General features: G+C 33.1%; 1 protein-coding gene across 2 annotated transcripts in view; it reads left to right on the top strand.

Moving 5' to 3' along the window:
* The window catches only part of LOC117182263 (protein CBFA2T2), a 117,532-nt gene that overhangs the window by 90,461 nt on the left and 13,943 nt on the right, over positions 1 to 13,128 (top strand). The window lies entirely within an intron of this gene.

The following is a 13,128-nucleotide window of genomic DNA, read 5'->3' as shown; positions in this document are numbered from 1 at the left end:
ATAGAGCTCCAAGGAGATTATGTTGAAAAATAAAAAAAAATTTACCCAAAAAAAATTGTTTTTATGCTTCATTCTAAGGACTTATTGAACTACCCTCGTAATAAACTAAATAACAATTTATGTGACTTGTAAAATTTGTTCTGGAAGTTTTGACACTGGTATCCACCCCCAAATTCAGCAATAGAATTTCATCTAATCTTTTCAATGCAAGTGGATCAAATATATGTGTAATAATATCGAATAATTTTTAAGGTAATAAGTGTTTCTTTGGACATAACAGGCCTCTTTGTGCGTAAACATTAGACACATTTAATCACTTTTTTGTTCAAAATAAGTCGCCTTTTTGTACAAAATTAGTCACTTTTAGTAATTTTGTAGCCCAAATGAGTCACTTTTGTCACTATTTTAAGGTATATTAGTCTGTGGCATCACTGAGTCATGATAAGTAGGGGCTATTTTTCTTAGTGTGTGCATTATATTGTATTTATTATTAAATATTCTTATTCTCGTGAAGGAACTATATCATTCGATAACATTTTTTTATTAAAAATAAAGTGAAATCTCAATAAAAGCATAAGTAATTTTAATACATTTCTAAATTTTTTAATTTACATAACACGCCTACTCGGAACCATGTTTCATCTAAAAGAGCAGGCTAAAGTTTGTATCCTAGAAATTATATTTTAAGGAAACATCCTCAGTTTTTTTACTGAATCTAAAAAAAATCGTTAGAACCCCTTTTAAAATAAACCGATATTTGTTGTTTTTCATCAATTTATGTGATTTTATTCGAAAGAAATAAGTAATAAGTAAAGTTATTCCTATCATTTTTCTATGAAACAAAGATAAATCTTTTTCTTTTCACATAATATTTTTTCCTCTGAACATTCTACAAGAAAGTTTTTTCGAAACTGATTTGAAGTAGAATAAATTATATTGCATCACATTGCTTTCTGTGGAATTATTTCTACAAACCAAAAAACCGAATTATGGTAACTTTTTTTCAGTGTAACGTAAGTAAAACCTGGTTCCAAGGGGGCGTAATGATTGATACAATTACATAAATTTTATGAATGTATTAAAAGGGAAAAAATACAAACTTCACGAGATTGCCTCTTTGTTTATTGTTATAATTAATAATAATAGTAATAATAATCTCGTGCTGAATGCGGGAGATTTTCTATGTGAAAAGCTACATGGTGCAGAGAAGGAAAAATTGATCATGGTGTCTTCTTTTTCCCTATATAGTAGCGGGTTGCACAGTGCACACAATGCTAAAATGGCAAGGAAGTGTCGAGAGTTATATTTCGGAGCGAAGAACGACCTCCAGCTGTTGCCTGTCTCAGAGGAGAGTCGAGACCCGGGAGATAACGAATTGCAAATTAATAGTGAGCATTTACATTTTCCTCCCCCCCCCCCACACTTTGTTATATATGATGCACCAGCTTTCGATGACGAATATCGAGATATTTATATTTCTCAAGGATACTGTCTCCATTTTCCAATGAAGAAAATATATCCGTTCTAAATTACATGGAAGGATACGTGGACAAATTTCTAAATAAATTTATAAAAATAAGAAATTTAAATTATATTTAGGATGTAAAATAAAAATCTAATATATGTGGTATATTACATGTAGCAAACAAAAGAGCACCGTGTTTTCATGGTTAGGGTAATGTTTTCGGAACGAAGGGTCGACGAGGACCGAAGGCTTGAGCCTATCACAAGTTCCGAAAACATTGCATACACTATTCTTTTTTTTTGTAGAGACGCGGAAAATGTGAAGGGTGTTCTGATGGTGTCGGATTGAACTTGATCTCTCTTTTCGAGTTGTTTGTTTGGCTGCCGTTTCCGCCATTTTGTGTTTCTCGCTAAAAATATCGATGTATCTATGCCTTTTTCTGATCGCGCACTGATGCGCATGCGTCTACATTTGATACCTCTAATATATAATCTTGGACCTCATACTCTAATACGACTGTTCTACTACCAGGTCCGATATTATATATACAGGCATATGCAGGTCTGCTTACGCCGCTCAAAAAGAGAGATGTTACGGTCAATCGACAAGCAGTAGAACACCTTCATTTTTTGCGGCCACCATAAAAAATATATTTATTTCGATAAATGCAAACCACGAAATTTTTTTATGAAACTTGGTAAGCATCAGGGTGGTCCAAAAAGAGCTTTCTTTCTAAACTGGCTCTTCTGAAAATGGTTTTTGTGTTGAAATAATCTTGGATTTGTGGCAGAGTTGTTAACAAATATTTAGGGGTCCCTGAAAGTTTTTTTGTGAAAAATATACGGATTTTATTTAGAATGACACTCTTAAAATAAAATCATCATTTTTGGCAAAAATAGGATTGTTATAAATATTTATTTTACTTCTTTCAAAAATCTAAATGATGTATTTTACTCAGAATAATATGTTTCACTTCTAACTATTATGTATAAAAAATGACACTGGGACTATTAGATTATTTTCAGCAGCTTTTTAAAAATTGAGTTGTGTCCTTTGGACGCAAGCGTGGCCAGTACGTTCGAAAGTGATTTTTGGAGTCAATTTTTATTTTAGCGTATATTGACTTCAGATTAAATAATAAAGTCTAGAAGTTATATTTGTCTATTCCAAAATTTTTTAAAAAGACATATAGCGCACTATTTGCAGTGCAACAAAAGATCGAAAAACAAAGACTGGATGTGCCTCTTGTCGCCGTGCTGTTTGCCAAGAGCACAGCGTCTCCATGTGTAATGATTGCAGTAACATAAAATTAAGAGAAGATCACTTTATTTTGTCTTAATTTCATGCCTACTATGTTTAATTTCAAGAATTCATCAATATTATCTAAAATTACTTTTTATAACTAGTAATGCATAGAGTATTTTGACAAAAACGCATGATTTATTTTTGCCCATTTTGCCGTCATCCATTCCTCAAAATAAATATTCTTTTTGAATAATACACTGAACTACTATTTTTTTCAAAGTGGTACATCTGGAGAAGACGTAACTAAATTGTTAGCCCTTAATATAAAAAATTAAGGAAGTTATGAATTTCTAAATGAAAAGTCTTTTTTTCTACTTTTTGCACTTCAACATTTTTAAAAGTATATTTAAATGTAATTTTTGGCAACGCGACCTACATGATCTTTTACAGTTACTTCTTGAGAAGTTCTAAAAAAATTTTCAAGTAAAAATATTCAATACTTTTTTTATAGCGATTTGTGTCGCCTGGGTCCGTTGAATCCAAGTGTGGTCAGCGTGTTACTCTACAGAAGTGTGGTCACTAAGGGTTAATAATATTGTTTACGAGTAAAAAAACCATGCATCGTATGAGAAAAATGTCTTAAGAAAATTTATAGATCTTTTTGAGATGGATATTTTTTACTTCGAACAAAATTGATGTATCTTTTTTGGGCTTTCAAAAATTATGCTAAAGCTTAATCCAATCCTATAATTCTTTCAAAGTTATGTTCCCCTCACACTTTAGACTACTACTACAAAAAGACAGACACCCTCATAAAAACTAAACACCGCTGTATTTAATTTTAATCAATTTCAATTTAATTTTTTAAATATAAGTACCCAGACGAAAGAAGTATGTATAGTTTATACATACGGTGAATTACAATATATAATATTCATTTGTTTTATAAATTTTTGTATGAAACAAATAAATTTTATAGATAATACTTCACACTATATATAAACTAAATATATATAATTTGTGCGCCTAGGTAATTGAACAATTTGCACTTGGAATGGAAGCTTCTAATGTATCCCCTAAGGGTTTACATTTTTCTTGTACCTTCTTCCCTCTTCCTTTACACACCCCCCACACACTTACTTGGTAGTAGGAGGGATACCTACAGTTTAAGGTGGATTCCGAACTACCAAGAGCAACAGCTTAAAGTACTTAGGGAAAACCCTTTGTCTCGAGGTACCGGTCCCACGACTGTCCGGAGATAAACAACTTCCTTGCTAGGCTAGAGTTAACCGCATGGGCCGCCGAGGCTCTTCCAAAGTGCGAGGCGGGAATCGAACCCGCAAGCCGACGGAGTGGGTCCAGAGTCTACGCTTTTGCCCCCACGACCATCGTCCCACTTAATTTGCACTTTAAAACACTTTAAAATTGCAGAATAGCAACAGAGAAATGGTTTCAAACTAAATTTGAAGTATTTATAAATCTTAGTTATTTCTAACTCAGTGTAAACTCAACACGTTAAGAATTTAAATTAAACCTTTTAATAATAGATTCAGTTTTGAAGGATTCTAAATAAAATATTTATTTGTATCTAAATATTTATTTAGCAAACTTTCTACAGTAACGGAAAATTCTGTGATACTAGACCTAGCGCTGTACTTGACCGATTAGTTTTACGGAAAATTCGGTAATACTAATCAATGTCTTAATTTAGAAACTTTCGAATGGGGTCTAAGGGATATGTATGTACAAATTGTCATCGCACGTGCACTTATCAAGCATGTATAAGCATCATTTAGTAACTATATGAATAAAAAGTTCTGCAAATGTCAACCTTAAAATTTCTTTTTTTGTGAGGGAAAATAAAATTTAAAAAAATCATTTTTTTCATGAGCGGATGAACTGCTTTAGAGTTACACCTCCATTTTTTAAAATAGATTTAAGTCTTTTACTTCAACATATTTTTTCCCAAAAATAATCGGAGTGGGATGTCATGACATAGATAGACCACCAACTTGCAGCATTAAATTGGGACTGATACCCAGATTGCCACTCATTGGTTACACTGTTAAAATGTTTGGAGCTCTACCACACATCTACCAGAATTCTATAATACAAGCCTAAGGTAAAATTGCAACCATGGTATTGGAATGACGAAATTGCAATACATGTATTGTAAGTGTTGTAAATCGTGAAGTCATCGTCCAGCATTCCAATACATGTATTAGAGCGTTTGTAAGACGAAAATTCTGCACAAGGAAATTACCAACAACCAAAATTACTTAAAATGGTCAGTCAATGATCCGGGTGCACCGGGTCGAGCACCAGGTAGTTTAATGCGTATTCTACGAAAACTTTTAAAAAATTTAAATTTTGTGAATAGTCAAAACAGTTTCAAATGGTTAGTCGACGACGCGCGTGCACCTGGCCGCGCTCCAGGTCGACTCTAATTTTTAGTAGTTTTAGCTTTTGGAATACTCTAAATTTTGAAAAAGTTCTCGTAGAAGACGTGATGAACTCCCTGAGGAGCGACCTGGTGCACCCGGGTCGTCGAATCATCATTTGGAATTGTTTTCATTATTGACGAAATTTAAATTTATTTGAAGTTCTCGTAGAAAACGTTTTAAACTATCTTGTGTTCGACCTGGAGCACCCGGATCATCGACACATAATTTTTAGTAATTTTAGCTGTGGAAACAATCTAAATTTTGAAAAAGTTCTTGTAGAATACGTACTAAGACACCTGGGGCGCGACCTGGTGCATCCGGGCCGTCGAATCACTAATGGTAGTTATTTTGGCAATTGGCACAATTTAAATTCTAACAAATTTCTCATAGAATATGTGCTACACTACCTGGTGCGCGAACCGGTGCGTCGAGATATCCAGCTACTACATAGACTTGTATTATAAAATTCCAAGCCATGTAAGGTAGCATACCAATGCCAGAATTCGGAAACTATAACTTTGTGTATTGCAGTGTTACCTTCCGTTTCGGAAATAAACTTCCAATACATGTAGTGGAAGTTTCCAACAGAAATTGTTAACAGTGTAGGCATTCAGCAGAGATTAAAAATTGTTATTATCTGATTTAGGAAAAATAGCTCCGATAAAAAATAATTCATTAAAAGAAAACAAATTTAATTTTAATAGCTTAAATCATTACTTACTAAAAAATAGTTAAATTTATCATTTTAAAACAAATTCTGGCATACACAGTCTACTTTTTTTTTATAGACTATTCATTTATTTTCTGGAATTTTATTTGATGTTGTTGAACATTATTTTCACATATTTATTGCATCACACCACATCTAAATGGTGAACATTTTTTCATATATTTGACATACTAGAAACTTTACATTCACCTTGTATCAATCTTAAATTCACGAAAGCTAATACTCACATTTTATTTTATACAAATTATCTTTAAAAAAAAATCGAGCATTGAAATCCTAAACATTTTGATGCTTGGGATACAAAAAGATTTGATCGGTTTTTGGGGTTTGTTTCTGACACGTGCACTCCCTGTAGCCATTGGCATGTGCACTGAATAAAGTGCATGGCACTGACGCTTTCAGTGTAAATCTTATCATTCCTGCCCAGAATAATTGATTGAAATTATTCTAAAAAGATAATTACATCTTCATAATTATAGAATTTAAAAGTAAATTCTTGTATCAATTATAATGTATTAAAATATTATTAAATTTGAATTTCTTCAATATTTATTTAATCTGCATTGTCCTATTTCCAATTCATTACTTTAAATTCAAAACAATTAATTCTTTAAAATTGCAATCTGCATATTTAACTCTGTGGAACATAACCTAAGGTAACCTACATTTAGCAGATTCACGCTCAATAAAAATTACTATATGCGTGCATCGTGTTTATACCATTAAATGTGATCTTTTAAGACCTTCATTTCTTTTTGAATTTTTAACCATTCATGCGGACATTAATGAATCATAGAATTCCCATAGGAATTATTTCAGGTTAGTTAGTCTCATTCAACTCTATTCACTCAGCATTTAATGAATACGAAATGGCAGATTCAAGGCCGTGCCCAGAAAAAATTTTCGGGAGGTTTAAAAGCCCCCCCCCCCCCTTCTCCTGGCTACGGCTATGGGCAGATTTAAAGCACCGCGCACAGGTCATACAATTTTCCCAAAACATTAACCTTAAAATCGCATTTTTTCTTGAAGTTATAGAGGGGTAAAGAGAAATAAAAAAAGTCGTTTTTATCGAAAACAGCTTAACCGATTGTAATAAAATAAATATTGCTGTGAAACCCAATGAGGCTATACAAAAATTCATATTTTGCTCAAAATTTGGGCAAAAATATGTTGAAATAGACAACTTAAGGATATTATTCAACGAAAATTTAAAGTATTATTTAAGCATAACATAAAAAAATGGTTTGAAAAATGATTAAATTTCTTTTATCCGTATTTTTTGACAGTTTTTCTTGAAATTTTTTGTCGTTATTAGTTTCACTGACATTTATTATATTTATTTTGCTCATTCAAATCGGTTCATCCGATTATTAGAAAAATTCCTAGAGTTTTCTTCCCTCTCCAGCATAACTCTCAGAAAAATTAAATTTCAAGGTTGATATTTTCAGAATTTTGTATTCACTTAAATGCATAAATATGATGCTAATATAGGGTAAGTACATATGGGGACAATTTTTACAATGTGTAAAGTCACATACTCTCTAGAAATAAAGTTGTACATCACGTGAATTTAAAACTTATACATTGAAATTGGTTCTAATACGTTTAAATGAAAAATTTTCATATTACGAAAAGTTTTTAAAAGCGAAATTCGTTCAAGTAAAATTTTGAACAAAGACTTCGTCAAGGGTCGTTTTATGTCTTGCAGGTCAGTGATTATCGATCGACAATAATATTTAATTGCCAGACGAGGTTGGACCAATATTCAATTAGAAACGATAAATCCTATGCTGTCGGAGCAAGCGGGTATTGAGAAACGAGCAAGGAGCTCGCAAATACAAGCAAAGGAGGAAGGGACGATAAATGAAGCAGGCGCGAAAATTAACCAGCTGGTGCAAAGGACTTTGCGCGTAAGGCACAGGCGACAAGTGTCGAAGCTGTGTCACCTTCAAAAGAAAAAATGAGATTGTGAAATTTATGAGAAAATCCTCAAGACTTTCTATAAAAAAAAAGTTTACCTTTCCGATTTGTATTATGAAGAATTGCAATGTAAATAAAGAAAGGGAATTTCGCAATTTACAGCTTGAAGTAAGAACTGAGAAGATTTACAAATAACAAAATTGATTGTGCGCCGATCGAAGAAATGAAAATACAAATTAAATCATTATAATATACATATAAACCAAGTTATGCTATTAAGTTGACCATTTTAGACAATGAGATCTTCGAAAATAAAAATAATTCCAAACCGCCAAAAATATATTTTTATAATTAAGTGTAACCCTCCCTACTGAACAAATTCAGAAATTGTCAGAAAAAACTGAGAGCTTTCTACGTTTCTCGATAGAAATCGTCAGGAAATGTCAGAATTCATGACAAAATGTTTAGAAATTGTCAGAGCTTGGGTTCGAAGTTTAATCATTTTATTAGGGATCCAAGAATAAAATACCATAAAACATAATCCCTTTTATATTTCCAAGATTATTTTTATTTATTTGTGCATAGTCTCTTTTAAATTATATTTAAGTATTAATATTTATATAGAGTGTAACTGTGATACTGGGCCAGTTTTGAGGGTGGCTGTGGTAGGAACAAACCCGATTGAGTTCCACTCCGCTCCTTTTACCCCAACTTGCGGTGTGGTATCAATTCTCGGAAGAACTATATCAGGAGACCTTGTATCAGAGTTTCACTGCATGAAATGACTGAAGGTGAATCTGAAAATTTGGTCAGTTTTAACGTATATCTTTCTTTTTAAAAGATATACTATACTCTATCCCAAAATGGCAGAATTCCCTTTCTTCATTTAAATCGAAATTTTCCATAATACAGATCAGAAAGGTAAAGTTTTACTGTACTTACTTTTGAATCTGTATATGCAGCATTGAAAAAAATTATTTTTAATTTTTAATCCTTTGCTAAATTAGCATACCTTCAGAAATAGTGAGATTAGACAGGAATAGTCAGGATGTTCAGAAATCGTCAAAACTTTTGACTATTTGTGAAGATTCCTGATTTTTTTACTAGGGCAAGAGAGCATAAAAATATAAACCTAACAGTATCAAGAAATGCATTTGTGTTATATATGAATTTTACACATTGCTGAAAATCGCGTGAAATGATATGCGACTATGATGATTAACAAACCATTTTCATCTTTTAAAAATATAAGCAGAACTGATAATAGTATAGTTAGACAAGGATGCGTTATGTCTTCATGGTTATTTATATTATATATGGACAAGTGTTTAAGAAAGGCTCTCTTCGACGAAGAGGGTGTGGATCTCGAAACAGTAAGGGTACGTGGGTTAGCGTTCGCAGATGATAAGGTTGTTATGACAGAGTCTATCGAAGACTTACAAATAATGTTGAATAAACGAGATGCAAGTATGAAGAGCATGGGCCTAAAAATTAACGCAAATGAAACAAAAACTATGGTTTTTGGAAGGAAAGAGTGAGAAAACACTATGTAATATTTTATTAAATGATGAGAGAATTGAACAAGTTGATAAGTTCGTATATTTGGTAGCTTATTTACTAGGTACGGGAAGATAGATGAGGAATTAGATAGACGCATAAACGAAGATGAGAAGGTTATTGGTAGTGCAGATCCCCTTATCAGAAGTAAAGATATATCAAATAAAGCTAAAATGGCAATACATAATTCTATATTTGTACCTACTGTACTATACGGTAGCGAGGCATGGACTTATCAAGAAAAAGATAAGAGTAAAATTAACGCAATTGACATGAGATTCATGCGCATAATATGCGGGAAAACCCTGATGAACAAAGTAAGTAACGAGATAATTATAAAAGAATGTGGTGCAGAAGAGACGCTAGTAGACACATGGGAAAGAAATCGGTTAAGATGGTTCGGACATGTTGAGAGAATGCCAAATGAACGACTAACGAAACAAGTGTATCAAGGTAAAGTAAATGGCGCGTGCCCAGAGGTAGACCGCGAAAAGAATGGTGAGAATGTGTGAATGAGACCCTAGTTAGGAGAAACATAGGAAGTCACAGAAGCACGAGAGCCTGCATGAAAAAGTGCATGGACATAAATGAAGCTAAAAAAGTACGCCAGGACAGGAAAGTATGGCGGCTAATAGTTAATAAAAAGAGTGTGAGTAGAGTGAATTGCGCCTGAAACAAAAGACCTTGGCCACTAATGGACCCAAGTGGGGAACCTTACATAACGACTTCGTGAGGTTCTTCGCTTGGGGTGATTGCTAGAGAGATTGATCAGCAACCTGGGTCGGAGCAGTGTTGCAGAACGAACGTGTTATTTACTTAAATAGCACGAGCATTCTGGATCAATCTGAAAAATCTCTATCCCTTCCAGACACTACTCCTTTCTCCTACCGAGTGAGTCACGCCTATCCCGGAAGGGAAATGGCTTAATGGTGTAATAATAATAATAATAATAATAATAACATCACACGTAGGGTTAGGCACGTTCTTCCACGGGGAGGTGAATGTTCTCAGGATGAGTAGTAAAACCGTGGACATAGTTTTTCAGGCCATCCTTGTAGTCTCAGTAAGTTATGAGACTATAGGGTCCTTTAAAAAGTAAGCAGTAGATAGCCCGTTATTGGAATGGTGCGAGGACGTCCTATGAAGCGAATATTTTTTCATAATAGACCATTTCATTTAAGAGCGCAAGCAAACGTGACGTCATGAAACACCCTCAAATATTTCGGGCAGTTTTTACTTCTGTTTCGTAAGTGCGAAAAAGACTTCCCATATCGTTGTCTTTATCCCTCTTGTGAACATTGCTCGAAACATTTAAATATCGCCTGGCATGCGTTCTGGCGTTTTCCTTAAATAAAAAGGTCTATGATGATGATCACTGTCCGATTTTCTGTTTTATTTTCTGTTTGGTCTGTGATTAATAATTACGTATGGTGCGAAATATTCAAAGTGGTGCGGTGCGAGATAGACTTTTGTATGAATATAGGTGTATGCGTGTGTTTATGTGGGGCCTTATTTCTCAAGTGTATCCAGCCTTAAAAATGACTTCCTCTGATCAAACCCAAACATGGGCAGAGTGTACGGCCTTACAACGGAAAACATAGTTAAGCAACATTTTTTTGAAAAGTGGGTTTTTTATATCAGTGGAATCGTGAGTCAGCTGCGCCTGACTATCACGGTTAATATTATAATTTTTAATTATTTATAATGCAAAATGAATGATTAAAATTCCGAATGTTAAGAAAATTGACCAAATGCAATACAAAGATGTATGGAAAGTATGTTGTGATGCCTGAAATTTGTAAGAGAAGACGAATACGTCACGAAATACAAGGGAAGAATATAAGCAAAGTACTTTGCAAATCTTTGGTCTGGCAAAATTAGTAGAGCACGCTGCTTGGTACAAAATCAAATCACCGCATGTTCCAGCATCTGCTGTACGTAAAGTCTCAAGTTGTAAATATGTCGCGTCAAACAAAAGATGTCCAATCGAAGAAATGCGCGAGCGACATCGGTCAAATTCGGCATGCGATGCATGATGTTTGTGGATTTCTCTAGTTGTATCGAGGGTCGAACTCTCGATAACTTTACAGCGAAACATCCCGCAAGCGACTTTGCGTATTTCTTGGCTAGGATTTGATTTCATAAAAATGCGGAAGTACATTTTTAAATATAAATTATTTAAATAATCATTTTTTCTTGCAAAATCAGAAAGAGCACATGCGTTTTTCCAAAAAGGAGTATTTTCATTAATGAAAATGTGTTCCTATACTAAAGTTCTTAGCGTAGTACCAGAGATCCTCAAGGGAAATTTATCGTGTCAATTATGAATATTTGTGGATTATAAAACTGCTCGCTGCATTTTACAGAGTTGGGAATATCATTATAGTATTTTAATGCCTGCATTACAGTCACTGTAGAAATGTAATATTAAGAAAGTAAATTTAAGTGTCTTTTTTAAATATAATCTATTGTAAGTGGGAAAATTGTTATTTTGTGCAATTATCTATTACCTTAAATGTATTTAAAAGCTATTTCAATGTTTATTATCTTTCTTCTTTCCTTCTTGTAATTGCCAACTTCTTAACTTTTCTATTTTTGACAGATAGATTTTTTGGCATTTTCGTTGTCTTTGATTTTGTTTCTTGGACAGATGGCTTTTTCGCTTTCTTCGTAGTATTTGATTTCTTCGAAAATTTCTTCTCTTCACTTTTTTTTTGAAGAAACCTGCTCTTTCTTGCAACTGAAAATTTCTTTAATTGCAATTGCCAGTCTTGGTGATAAATAAATACATAAACTGCAAGGTGCCTTGTACCTTTGTTGTACTGTCAAATATTGGTTTAAAAACTTTTCAAGCTCTTGGAAAACATTTCTGAAAAGAGCCAGCGTTTCTTTACAGCTGACTTTACATCAGTCTTCACAGCCGGCTTTTTTCTGTAGCAAATAAACTCATGCTGCAACTTCAGAAATGCTAAAACCAAGATTTGATAGTGCAGCAACGATACCAGCCACCTTGCAGAATTATGCGATTATTCCTTATCAAGATTAGCAATTGCAGTTATAAAAATTTTCAGCTGCAAGAGAGTGCAATTTAAAAAAAAAATTATAATAAAAGAAATCTTCGAAGGAATCAGAAGCAACGAAAAAATAAATTACTTCTTTAAATTGACAATTAAAAGAAAGAAAGAAAGATAATCAATATAATAAATTATTTAAAAATATGTATTTTAATACACACATTTTTCAGGCTCGAGCAGAATGAATTCTCATAGTTTTCAAAACTTGTTTAGAATATTAATCTTTAACAATTCAATTATTGCAAGGAATTTGCTCGAATTTAGTAAAATAAATATTTTCAGAACTCTTCTTATTCGATCCGGCAGCTCAATTATATCACTTTGAGTGAGATTTTTTTATCTAAAACTTTCTGACTATTGGCTCAACTATTTTGAATTTTGACAATTTTGAAAAATCTGACACCATCTTCATAATCAGCAGCCCCAAAACCACTGATTAAATTAATTTTTTGATTTGCCATATTAATGACACGCTATAAAATGGTTTACACATGATTTTTTCTCCCGCGTTCTTTCACTGTCACTAAAATTCTCCTGTCTTGTATGCAATATTATGCAATACAATAAGGGCACATAACATTTTTTCGTGCAAAAACGAAGTCCCCTGGAGGCTTTAGAAAAAATTTTCGAATTTTAATTTTCCAAAGATATATATGGATGTAAAATTTGATTGCGCATCTTTTTTTCTTAAGA

Source organism: Belonocnema kinseyi, chromosome 10, assembly GCF_010883055.1.
Source record: "Belonocnema kinseyi isolate 2016_QV_RU_SX_M_011 chromosome 10, B_treatae_v1, whole genome shotgun sequence".
Lineage (NCBI taxonomy): Eukaryota > Metazoa > Arthropoda > Insecta > Hymenoptera > Cynipidae > Belonocnema > Belonocnema kinseyi.
This window is presented reverse-complemented; position numbering and strand designations above follow the sequence as displayed.